Source organism: Myotis nattereri, assembly GCF_964212035.1.
Source record: "Myotis nattereri genome assembly, chromosome: 8".
NCBI classification, from domain to species: Eukaryota; Metazoa; Chordata; class Mammalia; order Chiroptera; family Vespertilionidae; genus Myotis; species Myotis nattereri.
This window is the reverse complement of record NC_138083.1, coordinates 67,964,262-67,980,432: the sequence shown is the minus strand read 5'-3', so window position 1 is coordinate 67,980,432 and position 16,171 is coordinate 67,964,262. Positions and strand designations below refer to the sequence as shown.

General features: G+C 52.7%; 1 protein-coding gene across 3 annotated transcripts in view; it reads right to left on the bottom strand.

Moving 5' to 3' along the window:
- SULF2 (sulfatase 2) overlaps positions 1-14,036 on the bottom strand; it is a 99,081-nt gene extending 85,045 nt beyond the window's left edge. The window contains exon 1 of one of the 3 annotated variants that reach the window (XM_081097776.1): positions 13,392-14,036. The gene's annotated coding sequence lies outside the window, so the exon portion shown is untranslated. Of the gene's footprint in view, positions 1-12,912; positions 13,062-13,391 lie in introns of those variants that run through there. The other 2 variants (XM_081097777.1, XM_081097775.1) reach the window with 2 other exon arrangements.
- Between the last annotated feature and the right edge of the window lie 2,135 nt (positions 14,037-16,171).

Sequence of the window (16,171 nt, the reverse complement as noted above, 5' to 3'; positions counted from 1 at the left end):
TCCCAGCCACCTTCTGCCTCTGTACAGAGACATCTGACAACACGGCGTTTGAGCCGAAGGCCTGTGCCCACTTCTAGGGCTTATCACAGGCAAACTTCCCTCATTCTTATTTGTTAACTGATAAAAGCAGCGCAGAGAAGTGGAAGGAACGTGGGCGTGGGAGTCGTGACTTCTGGTCCTGATCCAGCCTCAGTTTCCTCATCAAGAAAAACAGGCTATTCCCTGGGCGTGGCCTGCACGTTTGGGATGGGTGAGTCGGACAGGTGGAGAGAGCGCCTTCCCTGGGCCCCCTTCCGGAAGCAGGCCTCCCTCTGTCACTCCCAGCCTCGACCCAGGTTTATTCTCTTGAGAGCACTCATCACAGCTCGCAATTCCTTGATGCACCTTCTGTTCAGGTTTCTATTTTGTGGGGGGAAGGCTGCAATTTTATACGGGGGTCGGGGGATGGGGACCAGCAAAGGCCTCTCAAAGACTACATTGTGCAGAGTCCTGAAGGAGGTGAAGGAATGTGCCTTGCAGACATTGAGGGAAACAGCGTTCCAGGCACAGGGAAAAGCAGGTGCAAATGTCCTGAGAGGAATGCGCCTGGGTGTCTGAGGAACATGCAGTGGGCACTGAAAGTGAGGAGGTGGGGTATCCTATGGCCATCGTGGAACACACAACAGACGTGGCCAAGTCACAGAGGCCTGGGCGCGGCAGGGGGTGAGAGCCTGTGGGCCACTCCCCTGCACCTCACCCCTGCTAGGAAGTGAAACTCCGCTTGCGTCAGGTTCAGTCTGTCTGCATCTGCCAAGCTCCTGTGGCTGGGGTGACCTGAAGGCTGTCGCGACCCCGCTCCTCCTCATACGACCCGAAGAGGTTACATCCATGGTGGTTGGCAGGAGGTTCTGAAGGGACCAGAGAGGCAAACGGAAAGGCCTGCCCTGGACGTGGAAGCTACAGCAACCATCTCCCCTCTTTACTTCAAAGCACGGAATTTCCTCATCATATCTGCACTGAGAACATTTCTCTCTTCGCACTTAAAAAACAAAACAAAAACAAAACCCCCAGCTTCCCTCTGCCTTGTTCTTCGGCAGAAAGGAAGCCACTGAAAGCCAAACCGAAGTGGGAACCGATTTGGGGGAAGTGGCCCTCACTTCCCCAGGCCTTCCCCGCCGATGTGAGAAATGACGCTCTCGGGCTCTGCCCTTTGTCCCTGTGAGCTCAGGGCCACCCCGGACAGGGAAGCCACCCAGGAGGAGAAGCTGACGTCCCATCTCATGGGGTGGCCGCTGGCTTGTCTGTGGTGGGAGACTTACGCTGGTGGGGTGCCAGGCCAGGGCTCCAGGTTGGGAGGGACAGTAACAGGCTGGCTGGGCGGGAGAGGTGCAAACCGCTCCCAACCTGCTAGAGCTCGGCCTAGGCCAGTGATGGCGAACCTATGACACGCATGTCAGAGGTGACACGGGAACTCATTTTTTTGGTTGATTTTTCTTTGTTAAATGGCATTTAAGTATATGAAATAAATATCGAAAATATAAGTCTTTGTTTTACTATGGTTGCAAATATCAAAAAATTTCTATATGTGACACGGCACCAGAGTTAAGTTAGGGTTTTTCAAAATGCTGACACGCCGAGCTCAAAAGGTTCGTCATCACTGGCCTAGGCAATGCGGCATCTCCCACTTCACAGGCAGCTCCCAGGACGTGCCCAGCGGCAGGGGCTTCTGCTGTGGGAGCCAGTGGTCTGCCCTGAGAGGGGTGGCAGGACAGAACCTTGCCTGGGCACTCCATCGTATGTCAGGAGCTCAGAAGCTCGGCTTGTCACCTGCTTCTCATTGGTGCCAGGTTTAGCTTTCATTCACTGCCTTTCTTCTTTCAGTAAATTTATCGAGATGGGGAATGAGCATCACGTACCCTAAACCAGGGTCTCTCCACTTGGCACTAGTGACATTGGGGCCAGGTCACTGCTTTCTGTGTGGGTCACCCTGGGCATCACAGGGTGTTTAGCGGTATCCCTGGTCTCTACCTGTTACAGGCAATGACCTTGTGGTTCAATTCTTGCTTGCCAAGGGCACTGAGCTTTTTCTTACAAGGGGAGCAGGCCTCCTGAAGACCAGGCAGAAAGGGCTGATGGGACTCCCTCCTTGATGTTAGAGGGCTTGGAAGAGAAGAAAAGGGAATGGCCTGCTCACTGAGATTCGTAGTCACTTACGGCCCAGACAAGGACCCCCAGAAAGAGGGCCGCCCTTTGATCCAGACCATGGACTGGGTTCCTGGAGCCCAGAGGGCCGGCCCAAGGCCTGGGTTCACAAGAAACCTGATGTTGGTTACCTCTGGAGGGAGACACCTGTCTGCAGTGGCCTTTGTCTAAAGTGGGGAGACCAACTCAAATGCACGCAGGTCCAGGCAGGAGAATTAAACGGGTGATGTGGCTGGATTTAGGGGAACAGGGGAGGGTGGGGACTGGAGCTCACTGGAGACACGGTTTCCAAAGTGAAACATTAAGACATTTTAAATACTGAGCAGGAGTTGGGCTGGGAGACTATTTGTAACCCTTCAAAGCCACCTGATCTTTTCCGAGCACCTACTCTGTGCCAGGTGCTGGGAGGGATGCTGGCTAACAGCAGTGGACATAAGGCAGACCAGGCCTCTGTCCTCAAGGAGCTGACATTCTGGTGGGGAAGACAGATAATGAATAAATGAAGATGAATTTCAGATTTTCTTCTGAGCTTTGAGAGAAAATTATCAAGTCACAGGAGAGAGTAAATTGGGGGAGGCCTCTAGGAGGAGGTGATGTTTGAGCTGACAACGAAAGGGGGGTGAGAAGTCAGTTGTGGGTGAAATGCTTTCTAAGCAAAGGAAAAAGCAGTGCAAAGGCCCTGTGGTGGGAGTGAGCTTGGTCTGCTTGAAGGACACTATAGAGATCAGTATGGCAGGAGGAAGGAGCGGAGTGGCCGCCTGGCATAGGTGAGGCTGGACCGCCTTCCCCCAGCTCACGCCTGCCAGGTAGGCCACACCTGCTGTCCTTCCTCGGTGTTTAGGGGAAATGGGAATCAGATACAGACATTCCCACTTCTGTTCTTTGTTCTTTTGTCTTCGATGAGGACAAAAGCTTCCCTGGCAGCAAGTTACAAAGTTATTTCTGCAAAAGGCCTTTGGCCAAAAGCAATAAAGTCGGACCTGAACAGAGTCATTATTCACGCCTAACTGTGGGCTGGTTCCCAGTGCAGACTGCCTGTGCCAGGACTGACAATTCCAGTCACACCCCCTCCCCCTTTTAACCCCACACTCTCTCAGTTCTGTTTTTCCCCACAGAACACGTATTTGTGTTTCCAGAGATTGTAGCTTCCTTCGAGAAGAACATAAAAGGGATAAAAGGCTATTTTGACTGGCCGGTATGAATAATCCAATTATTTCTTCCTTTCCACCCAATCCACAGCCGTGTGCTCCATCCTCGCCCATCATGCCCCTGCTATTAGCAGATAGCTTCTCATTAGCTCACCTTGGAAACAGTCCGACGCTTACAATTATTTGAGATGCTTGTACTCATAGGCAGGGAGGGAGTCTGAAGCTACTTTGACCAAATAACCCGCTAAATTTAGAGATGCGAGTCGAGGGAATTTGGAATGACAGGTCCATTTCCAACCCTGGCAGGCTGTGCAATCTAATTAGCAGCTGGAAATAGACCGTCAAGTGGGAGCACAGCCGTGGGTCAGAGGTGCTCTTCGAGCTCAGATCAGTGTCTGCAACTGGTGGTCTTACCGCTGCTGGGGGCCTCACTGGGTGTCTCCAGGTGTACTGTGTACACAGGTGTACAGCGACTGCAAGAGAGGGCGTGAGAACTGGGTTGCCAGTGTCCATGGTGGGGTGCGGTCTCGGGGAGGTGGGAGCACACCCATCATGCCAGCTTCTCCCCCATTACCATGTTTGCTCTCTCTTCCAGATGTCAACTCCAACCATCCCCATCCTTGGGGTGGGGATGCTGAGGTGTGGCAGGGATTCTGGGAGCTGGCTTTGCCCCATAAGGTGAATAGGGTTCCCAGACCCCCAGCAGTGTCTGAACTATGGGACCTTTGTCCTTGAAGAGCTGCCATACAGTTTTGGGCATTCTACTTACACTAGACTTAAAAAAATTTCACTCATTCATTCAGCCCATCTGAATGAAAAGCACCTCTAACCCATCCATCTGTCATTCATTCATTCATTCATTCATTCATTCTTTAAAAATGTTCAGGGCTCATCCCGCGGCAGAGCCGCTTATTCGGGGGGTATGCAGAACTTTCTAACTGTTTGTCCAGCATCTGGCCCCCTTCTTTTGACAACAGCATCCCAATTTCCTTTTGAGGACGCGCTCCCCTTGCCAGGAGGCCCTACCTTCTCTTGCCATGTAACCAAGGGGCGATCATGTGACCAAAGTTGGCGAATCAGACTCTCACTGGGGCCCTGACTCTCACATGGAATGTCAAGGGCAGAAGGAAAAAGCAGGGGGGTGTGTCTGTCCCACTGGAACCTTGGGGGCTGCCAGCAACTCCGGCTCTGAGCTCCCTGGAGCTTCCCAAGCTAAAGCCTTAGGAAGGCCTGGCAACTTCCCCTTCTGCAGGCTGAGCAGTCAGGCTGCCCTGAGAGCCCCACACTCGGAGGAAGCACACACAGCCGTGAGAAAAGGCCACGTGGAGGAGCCGTGAGAAAAGGCCACGTGGAGGAGCCGTGAGAAAAGGCCACGTGGAGGAGACTAGGGCCCTTCAGCCATGGCCCACGGAGCTCCTGTCGTGTGACCGGCACCAGTGGCCAGGCATCTGAGTGGAGCCATTTCGGATCTTGCAGCTGATATCACATGAAGCAGAAGACCCCCCTGGCCATCGACAGAATCATTAGAGATAAAGTGTTGCTGCTTTAAACAATGGAGTTGGGGGTGATCTGCTGCACAGCAGACACACACACACCAAAGAACCCCGAATGACACTAACTACAACCCACGCCTCCACCTGGCCTGCCACCGAGGACCTATGAGGAGTCAACATGTTTGGTCTCCTGGGGCTAGCGGCTTTCATCAGATGAACACTTAGAAGAGCACATCATTCATTCATTCTTTCGAGTCACTGATTCAAATCATCACCAAGCCAAGCACAGATGGTCCAGCGATAAACAAGCTCAAGGAGCTCCTATTCTAGCAGGGCTATTCCACACAGTGCCTCAGTCTCCTCCATTAAGAAAGTAAGGGCCGTGGTGATGATGAAATGCTTGGCAACAAATAAAGTCAATGATATTAGACTCCATTGTTATTGTAAAAAGAGTTGCAATGCATTGTCCCTAGAAGTGTGGCCGTTTGGTATGAACACAGTGTTGGAGATAGTGTGTTTGGGAGGTGATTAGGCCATGAAGGTGGAGCCCTCAGGAATGGGATTAGTGCCCTTATAAAAGGACTCCAGAGAGTTCCCTCACCTCTCTGCCATGTGAGGACATATCTAGTGAGAAGGTAGCATCAGTGAACCAGAAATTGGGCTCCCCCCAGACACTGGATCTGCTGCCACCTTCGTCTTGGACTTCCCTGCCCCTAGGGGTGTGAGAAATAAGTGTCTGTTGTTGATAAGCCACGCTGTGTCTGGTATTCCGTTACGGTAGCCTGAATGGACTAAGTTATTACACGGTCACCTGAGCCGGCACTCAGAATGCTGCCGGGCACGTAGAAAGTGCTCAGTAAATGTTAGGAGTCTGGATTGGGGAGAGGAGATGAGAGAGGCTGGTCTCCTGCACCGGGGTAGTGCCTTTCAGGAGTGGCCTACTGAAGGCGGGAGAGTTGTATTTCTGAGGGTACATTTAGAAATCTTTGCCCTGAAAGCTCTCATTAGAATGTCACCACACTGATCTCACAGATTAGCTCTCACATCCCAAGTGGCCTGAGACTGGTCAGAACTGGAGCGTCTACCAGCCTTCTGCAGGGCACAATGTTCCTGCTGTGGCCGGAGGGGGATGACGTTAGCACAAGACCCGGTTCCAGCACTGGGCTGGGTGCCGGGAGGGTACATGACTTCCTGGGAATGACAAACAGGTTCTGACTCCTTTGCCCTGAGCAGTCACCTCTGAGCAAGGATCCCTGAATACTAGATTCAGACCCACCAGTAATCTCCAAGCCTCCTTTCTTGATCCCTTCACCCAAAACGTATTTCCTGAGCATTCGGAGTGCCAGGCCTTACTCTAGGTGCTGGATACAGAGGTGAATGAGCAGACAAGGGCCCTGCAGTCACAGGGTTTATTACTTTAATGAGAGGAGAGAGGACAAAGGATAAGTAAATTGAGATAATTCCAGAGAGTGGTGAAGGGCTATAAACACAAAACAGATCATCTAGGCATTCTAAGGATGTGACAGCTGAGCTGAGATCTGAAGGATCAGAAGGAGCTAAACTTGTGACACTACCAAGGAAGAGCAGTCCAGGCAGGCGGAACAGCAAGTGCAAAGGCCCTGGGACTGGAACAACTGTGATGCCGCCAAGGAACAGAGAGGAGGCCAGAGTGACTGGTGCAGTAAGGTCAGAGGACAGCGCAGGGAGTAGACCAGGTGGTGCAGGATAACATTCAGCAAAGAGTCGGACTTTATTATGGGTGCACAGAGCCCCCGGAGCGGGTGGTTCATTCAAGGTGCTGCCGCCACCTAGCTCTTTTAGGACTTCGTAGAAATGCCCGGCAGAAGGCACTCCATCCAGCACCTCTCCTTGCTTCAGTGGTTCTCAACTTCAGCTGCACGCTGGAATGGCTTGGGAGCTAAAAAAAATACCCGGATGCCCAGGCCCTTGCCCTGCAGTTGCCGATTTAACTGGTCTGGATGAGGCCGGGGCTGGGATTGTTCAGAGCTCCCCTGGAGATGGTTAGGAACCTCTGCTCTACTCACAAGCATCTCCTGTGCACATGGCAACTAGCCTCACCTTGGGCTTCTAGGATAGGCCATGGCCGCGTCCCTGAGGAGTGCTCTTTCCCGAGTTGGCCTCACTGAGGCCTAAGGGAGGTGGGTGGGGTAGGATGGGGAGCAGGATATGGTATAGTTCATTGGCTCAGGAAGCCACAGAATTGAGCTCTAAGCCCTGTTACGCCTTTGGTTTGCTGTCACCTCTCTGAGTTGGACTGTCCTCATCTGTGGGAGGGAGACCAATGGCCTTTCCTATGGGCAGAGTGGCTGAGAACACCTACAGAAGCCAGCTGCAAAAGCACTTCAAAAGCTAAAAAGAACTGGTGCAGCCACTATGGGAAACAATATGGAGGTCGTCCCCCATTAAACACAGAACTACCATATCATCCAGCAATCCCACTTTTGGGTATTTATCTCCCCCCAACCCCCCCAAAAAAGAAAACAACAACCCACAAAAACATTAACTTGAAGAGATATTTTCACCCCATGTTCATTGCAGCATCATTCATAATAGTCAAGACATGGAGACCAAGAGTCCATTGAGTCCACTGACTGATGAGTGGAGGAAGATGATGCGGTATATATGCATGTCACTAAGAATACTGGCAGGCTTTCCTGTTCTCCAAAATGTTCTCTGAAGTGGCCTGCATCCAGAAGGCTGTGAAAGGTGTCTCTAGAGCAGGCCAGAAGCAGTTTCGGATGATTTGACTTTCATCAGAGCATCAACATCTCCTCAACTTCTGTGGACTAATAGTTTTTTCAATCTCTTATCAAAAAATTCTCCTTTTCTGGCCACAGAGGTGGGTCGTGTCACTCGCTGACCTGTAGCCAGTAAGGAAGACCGCTGGCAATATTCTTCCCCTAACACATCTGGCGCCCACCTGGCCAAACACAGCTTGGGTCCCCCTTATGGTCCCCGGGGATGGCCCTGCCCGTCAACTCTCACACACAGGCCCTGTGCATAATGACTGAGTTTGGGAGAGAACTAATTTCAGTTTCAAGCAGAGCCCAGGTGGGCCAGGCCTTTAATAAGATGGAGCTACACGTCAGAGATCAGGGCCGCTGGACAATGTGTATTTTGGAATCATATTAAGAGACTGTGGCGAATTCCAAACAGGGGTGGTCTCTGGTGAGAAAGAATCCATGAAGTCTGGGTCTGGACTGGGGGAGGAGGTGTGAAGGCCATGCCAACAGGAGGCATCCTGCAGCCTGCAAGGCTCAAGATCCTGCATGTCCTGAAGCTCTTTCCCAAGAGCATCTGTTGCAGAGTTGTGCATATTTAATTTCTGTCTGGTAATCGCTGAGGAGATGGACAAGGGGAGGCTTGGCCTGAGCCTTTGGGAATTTCTACGAAGTGTTTGTGGCCTTGTTTGCTTGTGTGTTAACTGCTTCTCCAATGTGGAATGTAAGTTCCATGAAAGCAGGAACTCTCTCGTTCATCCCAATGCCTAACACAGGGCCTGGCACACAGCAGCTGCTCAATAAACACGCGTGCACTGACATAGGAGAATGCCTCTTATTCCGTACAGCAGTTTTTCCAACACCTTTCTATCTCTGATCTCATTTGGAGCCTCTCCCCTCCCTTCTGGCATTCCCTGAATCAGGTAGGAAAACAAAATATGCACACTCCAGGGCCCTTTCCCACACCTCCCAGCGGGTGTGGCGTACACTATGGGATTCTGGCTCATTCCCCAGCATCCAGGGCCCTCCCTGGGGGTGTGACTCAGCAGGGTCGGGACTTTGCATTTTTTAAGACAAATACCTCCAGATGATTCTCACAGTGGCAGGCTGGGCAAACACTGCCCCTGGCTACCAGAAAGCACAGAATCAAGGCCAGGCTGCATATTTCAGACACGAAGGCAGAAAAGTCAGGCCTCCAATGCCTGTTGAGCCCAGTGGAGAAGGAGAGGAAGCTGCCCACCCAGCAGCTATCTCCATGGTTCCCACTTGGACCAAAATGGAGACAGGTCCATTGACCATCATCTCTCACATTAGTGTCCCTCCTCATCGTAGATACTAGCTATCTGCCTCCCTAGCAACCAGGCTCCCTTTCACTGGGATCCCCCACATGCCTTCTCCAGGGCTTTGGGGTCCAGTGCTTCCACCTCCAGCTCCAGAGTAGGGCTTTGGCAGCCTGGCCCAAGCCCATTGTTGGGAGAGGGGGGGGGGGGCTCATTTTCTTGGCCAGTGATTGGTTTGCAGTGAGCACATAACATAAGACAGTCCAATCAGAGAGCAGCTCAGGGCTTGAGTGGGCAGTACCTGAAAAGAAGCTTGTTCTTTCTTGTTGGGCTTAAACCAGAGAGGACGGCTGTTCAACAGCCAGCTCCACACCTCAATTATTGTAACCAACGTTTACTGAGGGCTTGCCTTTGTCAGTGCAGTGCTAAGCACTTGACACTGATGATCTCATTTCATCCTTTACCACGAACCAGGAGACAGGTGCTATGATCATCATCATTTGCCGGTGGGAACGCTGGGGCCCAGAAAGGTTAAGTAACACTCTCTGGATCCCACTGCTGGGCAGGTAGCCAGGCTGTGTGGCTCTCCTCACCACGGTGCCGGAGCCTGCCCACCGCTTGCAGCTGGAGAGAGAAACCAGCCCCTGGAAGGAAGAGCAGAGATGGAGGGACAGATTCTCATGACAATCTCTGAGACCTGACTCCAGCTGCGCCTGAAGCTGTACCTTAGCAGTTTTTAGTTATGAAAGCCAACAATTCCCCTTCTTTTTCCTTATGCTCGTTCAGACACCACCCCCCCCCCCCTTTCCTGTTGCTTACAAGAGAAAGGATCCTGATTCCTTTATAGTCTTTCTAGGAAAATGCCCCTAACTATAGTCCATTTGCAACCTGCACACAGCAGCTGCTCAGGAAAGACCCGCAGATGTGGATGAAGACTATTCTCCCGTCCCATGAACCGCTGGGTCTAAACCCTACTGCCCAACTGTGGCCAGCCCAAGCAAGGCCTCTTCCTTCCGCTTTTGGCTCCAAGTGAGGCTAGTTCCCTAGCAACCACCCCAATTAGGCCATCATGCCATTTATCAGGATGCCAATTAATTATAATGATCTTAATGATCTTCCAATTAGATAGCGCCTTGAATCCGGATCAGGGGCATGGCAGATTTCCCACCAGGCCCCATCACAAGGGGGATCACGGAAGGCAGTCCCCCCGGTGAGGCCTCCCTCGCCTACAGGTCAGCATGGGCACATGGGCCAGACCTGCCACACTTTGGACCACCCCGTCCAGGGACAGGCTCATGTGACTCCATCGCCCACCACAAGAGGGCTGCACCTCTAAGAGAATTTTAACCCTGCTGCCATTGTTTTCAGGAGTCACGATCCTTCACCTCTGACCTCATGGCTTTTTTTCTGACAGCCACATTTGAAATTTTCCTTTGCATCTTGACTAGGGGGAGTGTGTGTGTACTCACCAGACAAGCCCATCTTTTCCTCAGCCCTCCCCCCACTTCAAAAAAAATGCGAACTCGAGATGTCCCCAAACTGTGGAGGTTTGGGAGAGAAGTGGGATCACTAAAGGGCTTGTGCCTTTCAGAGTTCTATTGTCTAAATGTGTTTTCTTCTCCTGCATGTGTTTCTTCTACATTTGGGAACAAGGCCAAGGTCACGAAGGAGGAGAGAGTGGTGGGTCAGAGTGAACTCCGGAGGCCCTGGGGCCTCTTGAATTTCAGCTTTACCAACGAGCAGCTGTCTTTGAGACACGATCCCCGTTGGGCCTCAATTTCCTCATTTTTAACAACAATCAAAGGCCCTCTTAGGGTTTCGTGGGGGTTAAATACGTTTTTATGTATAAGGCCTTAGAACACACTACATCAGTGTTATCTATCACCTTAAGTCCACACTAAGTCCTTTCTTTTAACTACAAGCTGGTCAGACATGCTGGTGATCTTCTGCAGGACCAGGTTTCTGGTCTCTAAAGGGGGCGAACTCTAAGAACAGACTTGATGGAGTTGGGTGACATTCCCAGTCTGGCTAAGTCAGACCAGAAGCTGCCCCCTTGAGGCAGGTCCAAACAGATAAATTGAACATATCCAGAGAAAGGAAGGGGGAAATGCTATCCCCAAATCAAAAGGTGCACTTCAAGCGTTAGGGTGTGCAACCACACATGAGTTAGGCCCTCGGGATGGCAGCTGAATGGAGCTATTGAGTGTGTGTGTGTGTGTGTGGGGGGGTGCACACATGCATGTGTGTATGTGACTGTGCACACACTCACAGAGTCTCACACACAGCCACACCGTCTTCCTCCAAACCCAGCATTTTTATAATCAACTCATCGTTAAACCCTTAAGTTTGAAAACCTAACATGTTATTAGGGTTTTAGAAGTTCAAATTAAGCCGTAAGTTCAAACTAAAAACCCCCAATAAATACACACCAAGCCCAAAGCCCAAACCCACACTGACCCTCAGCTATTCAGTTAGACTAACATCATGCATTTATGTATATAAATTTGTCCCAGGCCCCGAGTGGGGTGGGGGATTGAGCTTGCAACCTAAGTAGGTGCTCTTGACTGGAAATGATCCCAGGACCCTTCAGTCCACAAGCCGGCGCTCTATCCACTGAGCCAAACTGGCTAGGGCTGGACAGGTTGTTTTGATGAGCTTTTTCTCCTCCATGATGTGGGACAAGCAAAGCTGGAAAACCTCTCTTGGGCCTGCTCTCCCCACCCCCTTTCTATCTGTAATGAATGACTTTAATTTAATTAAAACCCTCCGATGGTTCCATAATGGGGAGCGGAGATGCAGTAAGAAATCTCTTCACTATTAACTACCAGATGAGAGTAAGTCTTCCTGCTTCAGGGAAAGACCATCCTACGCTTCTCCGTCCCCCAGAGAACCTGCTCAAGAGCAGCCTCCCTTCTCTGCCCCGAAGGAGGGGGACCCCACTGTGGGAGGGAGGCAGAGACAGATGGAGGGGCAAGAGAACGGGTGTCCTGACATGCACAGATGTGCAAATACCCAGATTCAAATGTAAGCTGAATGCAATTCCTTGGTTAATTAAATATTGACTTTTAACTCAAAAAGTGATTAAAACAAGCTGCAGGAACGACTGGCCAGAGAGGAGAAGGGGCAGAGAATGAGTCAGAACTTTCACAAAGGGGGAAGAGGAGGATGAGGCTTGTCAGAATGCCGGCCTGCACTGTCCTACTGTGTGCAGGCACTTACTGTGTGTGTGCAGGAGTGAGTGGCCTTTGGGTCTCCAGGTAGATGGTAATTTCAGAAGGATGTCATGTGACAAACTAAGATTTGTGGGTGTCTCCTTACTTTTTTCCACCTAAGTCTCATCTTTTTTTCCAGGCTGCCCTCAAAATGGCCAGAGCTTCTGCTGCTCTGTTCATCTTGTTTCCTTGGAACATAACTCGGGGCCTGGTACCACGAGGTGCACCCGTTAATGCTTGTAGAACAGAACGAATGAATGAATCACTACAAAGAATGTTTGTTTTTAAAGTGCTGTCCTAAAAATCGCAGCCAAACTTCTGAAACCCCCGGGAGGGGAGCAACCCTGTATAAGGCTTTGAGAACTGGTTCTGACCCAGCCTGGGAGGAACTTTGCCCTTTCGGTATTGTGAGTTCCCAGTCACTGCCCAGCTCCAGTCCCCCGCTTTCCCGAGTCCTGCCCGGACAAGCCCCACGTGGTCTTAGCTTCTTGCCAGTCTATTGGGTCTAAACTCCAAGGGGTCAAGGAGGCCAGCCCCCCAGCGGCCGGCGGGCTCAGGCTCGCTTTCCCCGTGGCCTCCAGGGCTCCGAGTGGCGCGTCCGCAGGTCAGGGGCGCGGTGGGAGGTGCCCAGCCCGCCCGCGAGGTCAAACGGGTCACCCCCCCCCGTGGCCCGCTGGCGCCGGAGCCTCTCTCCCGCCCACCCGGTGCCACCTCCGCGCGCAACGCTGGGGCCGGAGCCGGGCGGTCGGGGCCGGCCCCCGCTCACCTGGGCGGCGCTCGCGGCCACGCTCACCCGGGGCGGGCTCCGGCCGCGGGGAGCCCCCGTCCCGCCCACCCGGCCCCGGCACCCCACTCACCAGGACGCACGGCCTCGGCGGCCTCACCCGGCGCGGGGCGCCGCCACCTCTGCCGCAGCCCGCCCCGGCTGCGGGACGCAGGGGACTCCACGCCGCTGCTGCTGCCGCCGCCGCCGCTGCTGCATCCTCAGCTAGTGCGGCTGCTGCTCCTCCTCCCTCCCCGCTCTCCGCCTCCTCCCGTCCCTCCGCTTCGCCGCTCCGTCGCCGCCCCCGCCCCGGCGCGCCGCCCTCGCCAAAGTCCGGGTCCGCGCCCCGCCCCGCCCCGCCCGGGCCAGTCTTACACCTCCCCAGCCGGCCGGCCGCGCGGCCCGAGCCAGCCCCCGGGCACGGCCCCCGCCGCCGGGCAGCCTGCGCGCCTGGGGAGGCGAGCGCGCGCCGGGGCGGGGAGCGCCGGACCCGGAGCCGCGGGCGGCGGGAGCTGGGGAACCGGGACCCCGCCGCGGCGCCCTCCCCGCGCTCCCGGCGCGGGAGCCCTTTACCTCTGGCAGGAGGGACGCGCGTCCCGGCCAGTCCGGCCCTGCTGCCCGCGGTGCACGCCCCCGGTCCCGAAGTCTGGCTCCGGACGGGGCAGCGGCGGAGAGCTGAGGTCCGGGCAGCTCCCAGCCTCCCGAAGTCGCGGGACCCGGCTGGCCGCGCTCCCGGCCTGGAGCGCGCACCCTCGCCGGGACACGGACGCACACTCACCCGACACACGCTCCCGCTCGCTTTCCGCGGGAGTTGAAACAGCTGTGAGATTCGCCCCGGAGCTGAAATGAGGGGGGACGCGAGCCAGAGCCGTGCGTGAGAGTGTGTGTGTGTGTGTGTGTGTGTGTGTGTGTGCAACCCACAAGCGAGGACGGGGGTCTTCGCTAATAAATCAATGATCGCAATAAAGTCAGGAGGGCCATCGATCAGGTCCACTTCGCCGCATACGAAGAGTCCTTGTCTCCTTTCCTTCTCCTGAGCTGGAGGGAGCCAAATGTCCCGCGGGGCTTGACACAGCCCCGCCGGGGGCTCCCCTCGTAATGACACGTTAATAAATGTTTTCTTTTATCTGCTTCCACGAGGGCTCGCCTGGGTTTGAAAACACCCTCCGCCTTTGCTGAAAGCCCCGAGCTCCCCTCTGACTACATACTTTTGCCTTTGGAGACGCGGGCTCGAGCCGGGCTACAGCTAGAGCGCAGGGTGAATGGCCCACGCGCCCGGGACCTTCCCACGCGCCCGGGAAGCTCCCCGAGACATTAACTTGAGCTCAAGTGAAAATAGCTGCGTTGCCCAGAAATGGTCCCGGAATAGGAAAGAATGGAGAAACGGGTTTCCTCCGAAAGGGGAGGAATTAGACTCAAGGTGGTGCTGTCTCCCGCGGGTTCCACTGTCCCCAGAACACAGAAGAGGCCGGAGGACCGGGCTGCCCCGCGGGCAAAGAGCCGGCGGAGAACCAATTAGCAGCTGCAGAAAACACAGCTGGGCAGCTTAGGGGACACACACCCTGTGCTAGCTCTGTGTACTGGTAGGCAGTAGTAACTTATTTAAATCTAATAAGAACCCGACAAGGTAAATTGCAGAATTACACCCATGTTACAGATGTGAAGACCAAGTCACAGAGAGATTAAGTGGCTGACTCAACTCACACAATTGTAAATGGCAGACCTAGGATTTGAACCCAAGAGTTATTTCCAGAGTTATGTTCTTAAATCCCAGGTTATTGCTACTTTTCCAGCCCAGCAACTCTGTTCTCTGGCGTAGTCTCTTTTTTTGTTGGTTATGGTTGTCCTGCTTAGTAAGTAAGAATGGACAGTGGTCTATGAGGATATACTTATATAAAAGATACTTGGTTATTTATCTGGAATTCAGATTGGGTGTCCAGACCTGGTGGGGGCTCTACATTCCCCCAGCTTAATCTCCCTTAGCCACCCTGATCAATTTACAGTCTAAATAAGTCAGAAAAACCTGGAATTTGCTTTTCCAAACCTGGTGCTCACTTTTGGCGCCTCTGAGGTTGCTGATCTACCTTTCTTTATAGCCTTGGAACAAAATGTCAGGCTTCCATCTTCACCATCACCGACCAAGAACGAATGGGGACCTCTTCCCTCTGGCCTCACCTCTGTGGAAGGAAGGACACATTTGCTGTAATGCCTCAGTACAGTGCTGTTCGGTAGAAGGTTAAGACAGGCCGTGCATGTAATAGAACATGTCCTAGAAGCGGCTTTCAAAAGTAAAAAGAAGCAGGTGAAATTAATGTTAATCATGTAGTTCATTTAACCTAGTATATCCAAAATACCTTGTCAACATGCAATCAATATATAAAAATTATTAGTGAGATATTCTTTTTACAACATATTTGGAATCTGGTGTGTATTTTACACTTAAAACACCTCTCAATTTGGGCCAGCCACACAGTACTACATGTTTCCATCAGGGCAGCTCTAGCAGGTTCTGGGGTCCACTGCTGAGTGTTTCTATGAGGTTATCTTATGTAATCCTATAAGAGTCATTCTTCCAAGAAAACTGAGAAAGTAAAGGGACTGATCAAAGACACAAAGTGGGATTTGAACTTGTGTAAGGCTGTGCCTGGCTTTGGATCATGTACCCCTGTGGCCTCAATTTTCGAACTGGGTCCTCAAAGCCCCATGGGAGTGTCTCAGGGGTCTGGGGGATAGGAGGTTAGGTGAGATCTGACTCTTGCTTGCTTTCTATGTTGGGTTCTGGAGAATATTTCAGAGGAGGTGGGATTTGCACCACAAAAAAGTTTAAAAACGCACCACCTTGCCCTAGCTGGTTTAGCTCAGTGGATAGTGTTCGCCTGTGGACTGAAGAGTCCAGGTTATATTCCGGTCAAGGGCACATGCCTGGGTTGTGGGCTCGATCCCCAGTAGGGGGCATGCAGGAGGCAGCCAATCAATGATTCTCTCTCATCATTGATGTTTCTATCTCTCCCTCTCCCTTCCTCTCTGAAATCAATAAAAATATATTAAGAAACAAAACAAAACACACTGCTTTCCTTCAGGCCTCAAGTTTATGAACATGGCTCTCCCTTCCCTAAGTGGGCCCTGCCTACAATTTTCCCTCCATTCTTCTCTCCTCATCAGGGCACCCCAGTAAAGGAGGGGCTGCGCACAATCCCCGACGTGGGGCTGTAGGTGGGGTTGAGATGATGTCATCTGATTATCTTTTTGGATATTTATTCTTTCTATTGCTGCTGTTCAAAGGTCAAACATGGTGATGTCTGTGTTTTGCGCCTTATCCTTTGTTAGGGGGAGTGACAGGTCTTGGTGTGAGT